Source organism: Meriones unguiculatus, chromosome 1 (assembly GCF_030254825.1).
Source record: "Meriones unguiculatus strain TT.TT164.6M chromosome 1, Bangor_MerUng_6.1, whole genome shotgun sequence".
In the NCBI taxonomy this organism is placed as follows: Eukaryota; Metazoa; Chordata; class Mammalia; order Rodentia; family Muridae; genus Meriones; species Meriones unguiculatus.
Genome location: NC_083349.1, coordinates 109,961,850 through 109,975,240, shown reverse-complemented (window position 1 = coordinate 109,975,240; position 13,391 = coordinate 109,961,850). Strand labels below are relative to the sequence as shown.

Here is a 13,391-nt window from a genome sequence, read left to right as displayed (position 1 = left end):
TGTTATTTACAGATATCTGAAGCTCTAATGTCTAAAAAGCTAGAACACTGCCCATTATACAGACCTATTTGTGCCAACTTCTGCTGAACACAAGCCAGATAATTACCCCGAGTAGATTAAGTTGTTGTAAATCACTCTCAAGTATGATTAAACTGTTATACATTAAACTGGTACAAACCATTCTCGAATATCTTATGATCACAGACTAAATGACAACTATATAAACTGCATATTCATTACATCATGTGGCTTGCCTGGTTATAACAAGTTTAGTTAGACCCTAAAGAAATTTTAAAATGTAAATATATTCCTGAACATTCCATAATTAAGATTTTGATCAAGAATGACCCTGTCCCAAGTCACGGAAATATTATCACACAGGCTTCAACACACACAGTGGTTACAATTTACCCCAAGCCAAAGGAATTTTACACAGAAAGTAAAGGGGAGAAAGCCAGCAGAAACAAAAACAATCTAATAAAATCTAGGACTTAGAGAAGAAACCAGAGTTGGCTCCAGTAGTCTGCAATTACAAAGGGAAGAGCCCAAGCAAAAGCTTGAGGCTCCCTCGCCCCAGACCTGATCTCTCTCAAAGCCAACTGCCGATACAGAGCACAACAGAATAACCACAATGTCCTTTATAGCATATCTCTTTCTACTTTAGTATTCCTTTACATCACTTTTCTCAAAGCAGAGAAATTGAGTTCCTAGAGACTGCTGAATTCTCAGTGGCAATTTTCTAAAATTTTATTGCCATTTTCAGATTCGTCTTGGGAAGCAATATATATCGTGGGTCATCTAGATAGCCACCACCCTACAGGTAGTGCCAGGTAATTTCAGCAACCACAACTGCATGCAGAACTATGACAAACTACAGGAGCTACACTTTCTTGGGCAAGTCTGACCTGCCATCTGCTTCTGCAGATAGAGTTTTGGAACACAGACATATCTGTTCAGTTCTGTTTCCTTTTCTTCCTCGGAGGGGGTATGAGGGCAGACATGGTCTCCTCTAGTCCAGGTAGCCTCAAACTTGCTATACTCGTGAGGAAGACCTAATCCTTCTGCCTCCTACATGGTGGGATTTAGGCCCGTGTTTTCATGCCTGGCTTCATTTCTGTACTCACAAAACAATGGCAGACTACAATGCATGCCACAGGGAACTCCTGGCCTGGAAGGTCTGAAGTAAAGTTCACTATTTGGTCCTGCAAGAAAAAGTTTCACAATATTTATTTATAGCAATAATTAACACTGGATTATTACATGGCTGGCTTCAATTAGGCTAGCAGGCCCCCACTGTCAAAACGAAAACAAACAGCATGTGCTTCTGTCTCAGTTCTATTACTAAGAGTCCATCCTTGGGGAAGCACCTTAATCACTCGAAGATTCATTCCTTGTTACTAAAATGGCATCAAAAAACCACACAGCCTTCACCAACTATTAGGGTTTAGAAGTGACATGTCCTGCACAGGTCCATGCACTTGAACACTTGGTCCCCAGCTGGGGGCACTGTTGGTGGGGCCTTTTGATACTGCAGCCGAGTTAGCAGGCGTGGCTTTGGGAGCCAGCCTTGAAGGTGTGTTATCTGCCTCATGCTCTGGCATCTCTCTCTGCTTCCGAACTGCAAATACACTGTGACCGAGTGCCTCCATCTCCAGTAGCCACTATGGATCCTCAAATTGTGAACCAAAATAAACCCTTGCATGTATTTCTGTCTCAACAAGAAACGTAATTAATACATCCCGCTTTTATTTGTTCTTGTCTGTTTGTTTTCAAAGGAAAGGAAAAAAGAAAAAAAGAAAAGAAAATCCAAGGGGAAAGGAAGAAATGTGAAGGGAGAAGAAAAGATGAAAACCCACTATAAAGATGTTTCAATGATTTATAGCCAATCATAGAAGTAAACAGTACGTACTTCAGAGGTTTTCAAGACAATGAGGCAGGAGCTGAAGATATGGCTAAATGGGTAGCCAGCTTGCTGCAGAAACATGAGGCCCTAAATTCAGAGCCCCAGCACCCACATAAAAGAGGCCAGATGTGATGGTGTGCACCTGTAATCCCTAATGCCGGTGAGAGTTGGGAGGGGGCAGGGAGGATAGAGATAAGCTGATCTCAGCAGCTCAACAGCCTGCAGTCTAGCCAGCCAGTGAGCTCCAGGGTCATCAGCGACCCTGTCTCAAAAAACTAATAGTAATACACCCAGCATCAACATCTTGTGGAGGCGTGAAAGGTAGTGCATGTTCACACACACACCATTGCCTAACACATAACCACACCACTGCCTAATACACACCGCACACCCATGCACCATACACACCCCCCACACGCACAGTCATCCCAACAACAGTAGAAGCTGTCCTGCCCGGCCATCCCTTCCCCAGGTGGCTTAGTTACTTTTCTATTGCTGGGGGATGGCTATATTTTCACAGCTGCACTTTCCCTGGAGAACTCCGGTCAGCTGCCTGAATAGTCTCTAGCCAAGAAGCCTGCAAAGTTCCTCACTCCCATTGGACAACGAACAGCTTCAGTCGATGACGGATAAGTCCTAACCAGCCCAAGAAAGTTCTGGATCCTGGAATTTGGGGTAAGAATATAACCACCTCAGCCACTGAGCACAACTACTAAACCCAAACTAAAGCAAGTGGAGTCATTAGAGACACATGTGAGGTAAGCCTGAGCAGGTGGAGAAAGAGACCACCCAAGAAGCGTTTAACACTTCTCTCTCACAGCCCCAGGCCTCAACAGCCAGGCTCCGCAAACAAAGCCTTGTCATGCTGAAAAAAAAAAAAAAAAAAAAAAAAAAAAACACCCAGGAAAGCCCTCTAGTTTGCTTGCAGAGAAGAAATGCAAGCTAAAGCAGAGTGGAAGAAATATCGGGCTCACAGCTTGTGTGGAAAACTACAGGAGTTAAAATTGTGAAGGGAAAAGGAAATAAAAAGTAACCGGCTTGAGAGGGAAGAAATAAAACTGTCCATGTTCACCTTGACATGACCATCTAACGCAGAAAACCACAAAGAATTTCCCAAATCCACCACCGCGTAAGAAATCACAGCAAGGTGACCTGATCAATACACAAAAATCAATATACAAAAACCTATCCATTTCCTGTATGGCAGCAACACACTGAAATCTAAAATTAGTAACATAATGCCACATTAAAAAATTAAAACATAGGTGCTGGAGAGATGGCTCAGGGTCAAGAGCACTCGTTGCTCTTTTGGAGGACCCAGGTTTGATGCCCAGTGCCCACATGGTGGCTCACAACGAGCCAAACTCCAATTCCAGAGGATCTGACACCTGCTGGCTGATCTCCATGAGCAACAACCACATATATGGTACATATTACATGCAGGCAGGCAAAACATAAAAATTTAAAAATTAACACCTCTAACAAAATAATTTAAAAATCATAACACTTATGTTATCACCCCCAAAATATGAATATTCTGTGCAAATATAACAAAACATGTACAAGACCAATGTGAAGAAACCCATAAAACTTGTGAAAAAAAATCAACATAAAACTAAATAAATTACTAAGATTCCATGTTCATAAGTAAGATTAAACATTGTCAAGATGTCTGTTCCTTAAAACTCAATCTATAGACTCAACGTAATCCCAACCAAACTCCCAAGTTACTCTGTAAATATCAACAAATTCCTAAGGTCTACACAGAAGACAAAAAACTAAGAATAGCCAAGATGATATTTAAAAAAAAATAAAAGTAAAAGCTGAGGCCAGAAACCACCAGCTTCAAGACTCACTATCAAAAGGCGACTGAATGAAGAAAAAAACAAGGATTACTGTAAGAATTGGATATCCAAATGCAAAAACACTATTCAAAACACAGATCTTATACCTGTCACAAAAATTAGCTCAAAATGGTCTAATTTTAAAACATAAAACTAACACAACCCTTGAAATCACAGGCGAAAACATACAGCCTGGGGTAATGGTGGAGATTCTCTTTTATTTTTACAGAGGGTCTCCCACTGCAGCCTAGGCTGGCTTGGAACTCAACTAGATCTTGGCCTTGAAGTGTGGTAATCCTCCTGCGTCAGCCTCCCAAGTGCTGAGAGTACAGGTGTGGGCCGCCACACTCAGGTGATGACTGTGTGTGTGTGTACGAAACTTGCACAGAGGCTAGAAGACATGGGGCCCTGCTCTGTCACTCTCAATCATAATCCTTTGAGACAGGGTCTCTTTCTGACCCTGGAGCCAGGCTGGCAGGCAGCAGGCCCCAGAAATCCTCCTCTCCATCCGGTCCCATCCTCCGATGCACACGGAGAGACTTGGCTTTTTCTAGGATCCCAACTTGAGTCCTCGTGTTTGCACAGCAAGCGCTCTGACTGGAGAGATAAGTCCCTCCAGGCCTGGTGAGGACTTTTTAGATAAAACAGCACTAGCAAAACCAAAGAAAAGAACTGTTAAACTCAACTTCACCAAAAGTAGAAAGTTGGGGCTGGAGGTCGAGGTGCACACCTTTAATCCCACCACTGAGGAGGCAGAGACAGGTAGCTCTCTGCGAGTTTAAGGGCAGCCTGGTCCACATGTGAGCTCCAGGCCAGTCAAAGCTACGTAGGAGACCTTGTCTCATGAAATTAAACAAAAATAGCAACAACAACAAGGAAAGGGCCTCTGGCCTCCACAGATGTGTTCACATGTACCTGCACACCAGCACATGCCTGCACACCCACACAGGCACGCATAGAACATGAAAACAAGGAGATACCACTGTGTGCTATCAGAACTGCCGAAGCGGGGAGCCGACAACCCCACGCACTAGTCAGAATGCAAAGCAACAGGCCCAGGCACTCTGAAGACAGTTGGCCACGTCCTTACACGACAAGATGTGTTATCATACAATCCTTGGTATTTAGGCAGAGATGGTAACAGTGTACACCTACCAAAAACACTGCACGCAGATGCATAGCAGCTTTGTTTATAACCGCCAGATCCTGAAAACATCCACATGGGCCTTCAGCAGGTGAAGCGATAAACTATCCAGTTCCAAAAAGAAATGAACTATGAAGCCATTAAGACACTGAAGCATGAATTACTAAGGGAAAGAAGCCAGTCTGGAGCCAGGAGTGGTGGTGAACACCTGTAATCCCAGCACAGGGCAAGTTCAAGGCTCAGCCTGGGCTAAATAAAACCCTGTCACCAAAAAAAAAAAAAAAAAATTTAAAAGAGGACAGAAAACACTGTTTTAACTACACAACATCCATGAAAACACAAAATTACAAAATTACAGAGACAGTTAAGACTGATGACGCTAGAGTCAAGGTGGGCAATGAATCCAATGAGCACAGAGGAATATTTGTGCAGTGAAAACCATCCAGTCTGGTAATGGCTGGTACACGCCACTGCACCATTTGTTTAAACCCAAGAACATGCAGCACTCAGTCAACCGTAACATCACCTGCACGTCTGGGAGTAAACAATGCGTCGGTGTGGGCTCACTGATTCTAATGAACATACCACACTGGTGGGAATGCTGCTGATCAGGAGGCTGGGTATGTCAGGGCAGAAGGCACACAGGAAATCTACAGACTGCAGAAACTCTAAAGAGAGCTCTGACCCTCTACTGCAGAAAGACCACAAAGGCCTGTGCTGGGATTATGTCCTGAAAGATGCTTAGCTTCCAAGATCTACCCCTGCCTCTGGGAGAGTAAGACCACAAGGCCAAGGCTGGAGAGATGGCTCAGCGGTTAAGAGCACTGGCTGCTCTTCAGAGGACCCAGGTTCAGTCCCGCATGGCAGCTCACAACTGTCTGAGTCCAGTCCACGGGATCCAACCCTCTCTGTGAGTCCAGTCCAAGGGATCCAACACCCTCACACACACATACATGCAGGCTAAAACACCAATGCATATAAAACAAAAATAAATAAATCATTTTTTAAAAAAGAACAAGAGGCCAGCCTTGTCACAGTTGAACAGGGAGGCACCATGCCTGCGTTGGGGAGAGCAGGCCTGATTCACCAAACACCTGGAGTAACCGTAAGACATGTCTTGGAAAGGATCTTGAGAGAGTTGAACTTGGAGGCCCAGTATACGCTGGTAAGAAGAAGCGTGTTGATACGGGGCACTGGCTCATGAATCAGGATTTAATCAAACAAAAACACCTGGAGACAATCCTGATACGCCTCATTTAACCCTGAAATACAATACTTAAATTATGTCCTAGAGAAAGGGAGCTGGAGATGCTGGAACCACAAGAAGGTATCAAGGTAGGTGTCAAAAGGGTTTCCTCAGGCCCTACACCGTCTACACTTTACCAAGGCCTTGCATCCTAGACTGGCAGCAGCTGCTTAGCCCCCCACCCACAAGCTCCGGAGCCTTGCTTCCCTCAGGGCAGGCCTGAGACACTATAGATATACCACCTAGGAACACTTTTAGCCAGCAGCTGGTGGAGATGGTATAGAAGGGCCTCTGCTGGCTCGACATTCTCTACCTGTTTCACACTGGCTCCTGGGGGCCATCGGTGAGAGCAAGCTACAGCTAAATGACCGTTAACACAATGGTTAATCAACCCATATTTGCTATCTGCTTGTTCCTATCTACTTCTCTCTGTCCAACAGTTTTTTTTTTTCCAGAGATAACTGTCTAAATAAAATGCTTGCATTCAAATTTCTGCCTAGAATCAGCTGCTGAAGAAATACCTGTTCATTCAACCTCAAGTCCAAACTTAAGAGGCTCATACCAAATGCCGTCAATTACTTCCCCCGGCCAGTGCTTTATGGGTGTTGTCATCTGCAGCTCTGTAGTTAGGCTTTCAACAGCCCTATACCCAACAAGGTCCTCTACCGCCACAGCTGACCACATGGCCCTGCTGTTGAGACAGGACCTTGAGCATCAGTACTTGCACGAATGCAAGTACCTCCTCACTTCCTTCCACTGGGACTCCTGGAATTCTGCCTTCTCTTAGTCTAAAGATAACCAATACCTCTCTATCATCCTCTTTACATGCTGACTCTAATTTCAAACCCTGCCATTTCCTTCCTCCCAATCACTCTCATAGCCACTCCCCCTTTTCCCCCATTTCTACTGCCAAAACCTTCCAACAGATTAACGAACAAATAAAATTCTGTGACCTCCTGATCCCAGGACTCTCCACCCCCTTTTTCCTGTAAGTTCATCCTGCAGACACACAAAGAAACCCGCAGGCAGGCTGTATCCACATAAACCTGTCTGCTCTGCGGCTCATCCAGTCACCCTGGCAGGCAGGTGCTCCTCTCCACCCAAACTAAAAACAGACATAGGCACAGTCTACCACGTGTAAAAGAAGCCAGAGTCCCGGCTGGGAGACACAAGCAAAGCATCTTAAACCTTAAAGCCAAATTCCAAGTTCCTAGACGAGGCTATTTAATATTCTTGGCCCAAACCCAAACTGAGGGAACAAGTTTTTACACAGAACACCAAAAACAACAGCTCATGAGATAGAAAATGTTCTAAGCTGAATCTTAATCAAAATTAACTGCTCTGCAAAGTTGTTTTAAAAAATGAAAACAAGCAGAATAAAATAAAGAATTTTCAGCCCAGCGAGACGGCTCAGTGACTAAGCACTGTGAGCTTAGCTTGATCCCCAGAACAGAGATGAAAGGAGAAGACTGACTCCCTAAGGGTTGTCCTCTGACACCTAAACACACCCCCACGGCACACGTGGCCACACTCACATCGCACTCACACACAAACGAGTAAACACTTTTTCAAAGTACATACAACTTTTAGAAATAACGCTTAAAACTCAGTAACAACAACAACAACAACAAAACCAGTCCAACTAAAAATGGTCAGTGGGCCAGCAGGACGCTCAGGTGGAGGTGTGTACCACCAAGCCCTGGGACCCCATGGTGGGAGGAGTCAACTCCTGCAAGCTGTCGGTTGACCTCCACCCACACCCATACACATAATAAATGTTTTTTAAAGGCCAAAAGGTCTAATTGGACACCTTGCCAAAGAAGATACAGAATGAGTAATAGTGTGAAAGCATGCTCAGTAAGTTCAAAATGGTAAGTTAAAACAATAAAGAGATATCATGATGTGTCCATTAAAAGGGCTAAAACTGAAAAGACCGACAATACCAAATGCTGACAATAACAGAACAAAAGGAACTGCCTGTTACAGGACCATATACAAACGCTGCACTAGAAAGCAGCTTCTTACCATGTGACCCAGAAGTCACACTGTTTACTGACACAATTTGAACTCAGATTTTATGTCACACAAAACCTCTATCTTTTGCTTTGTTTTTAGACAAAGTCTTCCTACATAGCTCAGGCTAGCCTCAAATTCACTATGTAGTCAAGGCTAGCCCTGAATGCCTGATCTTCCTGTCTGTACTTCCCAAGTGCTGGGATTACAGGTGTATGCTACTCACTATACTTGAGTAGTTTTTGTCTTTTTCTTTAATACAAAACCACAGATATCCATCCTCTGCCACAGCCAGTTGCAAATAGCTTTATTGACAAACACCAGAAACCAACAAAAATGCCCTTCAATGTGTGGCTGTGTAAATAAACTAAAAGCGCATTCCTAAATTCCTAAAGCACAATGTTGTTCAGCAATAAAATGAAGTGCTGAGCCAGGAAACGACACAGAGGAAGCTTAGACACAAGTGAAAAATACAAGAGGGAAAACACAAACGTAAAACCACCCCATATTGCAGTACCCCAAATTCACGATCTGGAGAAAGCAAGGTGCCAGACGCAGCAAAACCAACAGGGTTTGTCCAAGTAGAGGTGATGGAGAGTTCATGGATGAAGCACACAGTGAGGGTACTTAATATGTAATGGTGAATTTTGTCTTTCCTTCCTAGAGTAAGAAAATTTATCACTGAGCTAAGAAAATGCTAAGGTACTAGATTATCACAAAACTTAAATCATATTGAAAATTTTTTAAATAAAAAACCAGGTATAGTGGCACACACCTGAAATCCCAGCACCTGAGGGGGAGGAGGATGAGTTCAGGGCCAAGTTCAGGCACATAAAGAGTTGGAGGCCAGCCTGGACTACCTGAGGCGGTCACCCCATCCCACTCAAAAAAAAAAAAAAAAAAAGGCTTTTCAGTTTTGTCTTTAATTCCTCATGCTTACTTACTTACTTACTTATCAGCCAGGCATGATAGAGCACACCTTTAATCCCAGTACTCGGGAGGCAGGGATAGGTGGATCGCTATGAGTTCAAGACCAGCCTTGTCTACAGAGCAAGTTCTAGAACAGCCAGGGCTATACAGAGAAACCCTGTCTCGACATAGATAGATAGATAGATAGATAGATAGATAGATAGATAGATAGATAGATAGATAGATAGGTAGATAGATAGGTAGATAATAAATGGAAGGATAGATAGATAATGGATGGATGGATAGATAGATAGATAGATAGATAGATAGATAGATAGATAATGGATGGATGGATAGATAGATAGATAGATAAAACTAATGGCTAGAAAGATTGGCCAGTGGTTTAGAACCACTTTTGCAGTGGACCCATGTTGAATTCCCAGCACCCCTATGGAGGCTCACAACCACCTATAACTCCAGTTCGAGGGGATCCAATGCCCCCTTCTAACCTCTGCAGATACCAGGCACACATGCGGTGCACAGATAACACACAAGCCAAAACCTGACAGATGCCAGGCACAGCAGCCTTCAATTTCAGGCCTTTAATCTCAGCACTTGGAGGAAAAGGCAAGTGGATCTCTGAGTTTGAGGCCAACCTGGTCTACATAACAAACACCAGGCCAACCAGGGCTACACTGTGAAACCCTGCCTCAAAAACAAACAACAACAACAAAAAAATTCATACACATTAAATTTTCTAAATATTTTAAAATCTAATTAGAGACTGACTGCCAAAAATGAATAAAATTTATGTTCCCAGATAATTAAGCTTGTAGAGTTTATGCAACAGAAAAAAAACTAAGAAAGAGCCATTAAAATAAACACTTCAAATTCAATACACTAAAATACAGAAAATAAAATACAGTAGAAATATTACTAAAAATTAGGTATTAGTTTAAGGCCAAGACTATAGTATTTAACATGAATACTTTTTTTGTATGATTGGTTGGGTTTTGTTGTTGTAGTTGTTTTTATTTTTGAAACAGAATTCTCATTCCGTAGCACAAGTCTGAAGTGGCGTGGAACTCTAGATGTAGCCAAGGCTGGCCTCAAACTCAAGGCAATTTTCCTAGTTTAGTCTCTCGAGCACTAGAATTACATGTATTACTAGAATTACTAGAATTACAGGAACACCATGCCTGATTTTTGGTACTGCAATACTTAAAGCAACATATTCATGCATCTTAGGAAAACAGAAGTAGCGAGAGAGCACACTGAAAGTTCATGTAAGCCAGGCAGTGGTGGCACATGCCTTTAAACCCAGCACTCAAGAGGCAGAGGCAGGTGGATCTCTGTGAGTTCATGGCTAGCCTGGACTACAGAGCTAGTTCTAGGACAGCCAGGGATATACAGAGAAACCCTGCCTCAAAAAAAATTTTTTTAACTAAAATTAAAAATCCACCAACAATACTGTTAGTCCATAATATCATGACATCATCACAATATCACCTTAAGGCAGAGTACACTCAACATGTACACAAATAGCATTTTTAATCATTATAAGGGTATGTTTAGCTGCTTCTGGCTCATTCTACATCAATCCGATCAGATCATTGTTTCTGTGTTTTGCATTTAGTTGACAACAAGCTCAACAGGTGAACAGAAGCAGTGTCCAGTCTGCTCCTCCTTGTTCTGCAAGTATGCTTGTCTTGTGACTTCACTCTTGTTGACCAAAAATCCACTCCGCAGTTTCTTTGCAGGCATTGGTTAAGCCAGCCACCTATTTAGCAAGGTTCATTTCCTTCAAATCAGACAGTGGAATCTGAAAGCCCTCTGAGCCAGGCAGAGGTGAGCCGCAGTGTAAGCAGACAGAAAAGGAGACTCGCCTACCCGAGCAGAGGCGTTGCCACCGCCAGCTCCCAGCCCCTAGCACATGCCACTGAGGCCTGTCGTCACACACGCAGATGAAGTGTCGGCAGATTAATAAAGCATAACTGTTTGATTTTCTTGTTACCCGGCCTACAGCACCTTCCCAAATCTGGAAGAAATCACAGCTCTTAAAACAGAACAGCCAGGTATGGCTTTGCCTGAAATCCCAGCACTCAGGAGGCTGAGGCAGAAGGATTATGAGTTCAAAACCAGCCTGGCAATACAGCAAGACCCACCTTGTCTCAAAAAAAAAAACAAAAAAACAAACAAACAAAAAAAAAAACCCTAGCATGAGAAGTCCGGACTGTGCTAGACTTAGGGCTTAGGTGGATGTTATAAGTAGCTGAGGAGACTGAGACCTAAGATTATGAGGCAATTACTTTAGGTAGCCAACAACGTGGCTATAAACCCCTTCCTCTCCATCCCACTGTGCATATCACCCTCTGCAAAGCAAGCAGGAGTAGATGGAAAGGACAGAAATCACGAAAACAGTGGTGCCCTTGATGAGCTGTGGGGGAGAGGGTGAGGAGAATCCTCCCGTCTGTTCTGTGCTGGGAAAACAATGTGCCACAGAGCCGGACTCTGTCCACAGGCCGAGGTTAAGTAACTGCCACGGCACACAGAAAAGCAGAGGGGGGAAGCTCTGGAAACGTTTCCAGCGCATCTCTGTACAGCACTATGTGTTCAAAGAGCCTTCCTTCCTTCCCTTTGAATTGGCTTGTTAGGTTTCCTAACCTCTACACCTCTGTCATAGCAAAGAATTCAGGTATGGGCTAGGGAGCCAGCTCAGGCACCAAGAGCTGAGTTCATGTAAACCCAAGTTTACAAAAAGTCCTGGGGGAGTGGGTGGGGCTGGTTCAGTTGGGGAAAGCACCAGTCACACTCCATGAGAACTGGGATTTGGATTCCCAGCACCCACCTGGGATGGACCTGGCGGCCTGCACTCATGAGACAGGGCTCCCCGGAACACGCTGACTAGCTAGGTTAGCTCAACCAGCAAGCTCCTGGGTTCAGGTGGGAGATCTGGCCCAGTACGTAAAGAAGACACCACACATCAGTCTGTGGCCTCCACATGTATATATACACACACACACACACACACACACACACACACCACGCATACACACAAGCAGAAAGATGAGTAAACAGACCAGGCTTGCTGACAGGCAGTTATAATCCTGGCCCTGAGGAGGCAGAGATCTTCTGTGCTCTCTAGCCAGCCACACTAGCCAGATCTGCCAGTCTGGAGAAAAAACCAAGGTGAATGGTGCCTGGGAAACGACACGTGAGGTTGTCCTCTGGCCCTCACATGCAGGAGCACATACAAGCACAAGCAGAGGCACAGGCACATGCACACACAAAGCACTCTGGAAAACCCATGCACAAATACACAGTCTCCTGCAGACTTCCTACAGACTTCCCTGAATGTCGACATGGTTACGCAGGTAGGTCTAAGCTCAGACTGTGGCTAATACAGTCAAAACCACCTTTAATTAAAAAAATAATAAAATAAAATAAAATAACTCCCTTGCTCATTTTAGGAAAATTCTCAAATATCTTTCTTCTAATACTGATTCTTTTCGCTTCCAGATTAAAAGGAGTGTCAGGGAAAATAAATTTAAAACCCGAGATATCTCCCTGTAACAAATCTGAGAGCATTCCCTGGGTTCCAATAAACATTCAGTAACATACGCTGTAACTACCCAGAGCTCTGGACAGCTGAATTTAAACCTTAATGGGGCTTCGATAACTAGCAAACAAATCATGTGAAATGTTTAGCACAATGCCTGGCACAACCTAAGGCCCTAACAAATGTCAGCCACCAGGCACTCCGACTACAGTATATCTCAGTTACAAAGATATTTGCTGATTATCACAGCATTTCAGTCGTTTTAATTTATACATAGTGTGAGTAATACACATAAATTCAAGATCAAGGGGCTGGAGATGCAGCTCTGTTACAGTGCTTGGATCAAAATGCAGGAAATGCTTAGTAGTTTGCTAGCCCTGAGTTCCAACACCAACACTGCATAAACGAATCAGAAGTCTAAGGTCAGTGCCAACTACACAGTGGTTGAGGCCAAACATAAGACTTTGTCTCAGAAAATATAAAAATAATTTAACATAACCGAGGAGGGTACCAAATGCCTGTAATGCCCACACTTGGGTGGCTAAGGCAGGAGAACTGCCATGAATTGGAGGCCAGCCTGGCTTACACAGTGAGTTATAGGCCAGCCAGTCACAAACTGAAGACTCTGTTCAGAAATCTTAAAAAAAAAAAAATTGAACTATAGAGATGTCATTCCATTACATACAACAACACAAAGTGCCCATCCTATTTATTTTTAAGATATTTTTATTTTTATGTACATGACTATTTTGCACCACACACCTGCCCAGGGC

At 43.6% G+C, this 13,391-nt stretch overlaps 1 protein-coding gene across 13 annotated transcripts in view; it reads right to left on the bottom strand.

The window, feature by feature from the left end:
- Nucleotides 1-13,391, bottom strand: part of Dtnb (dystrobrevin beta) — a 201,574-nt gene that overhangs the window by 182,940 nt on the left and 5,243 nt on the right. The window lies entirely within an intron of this gene.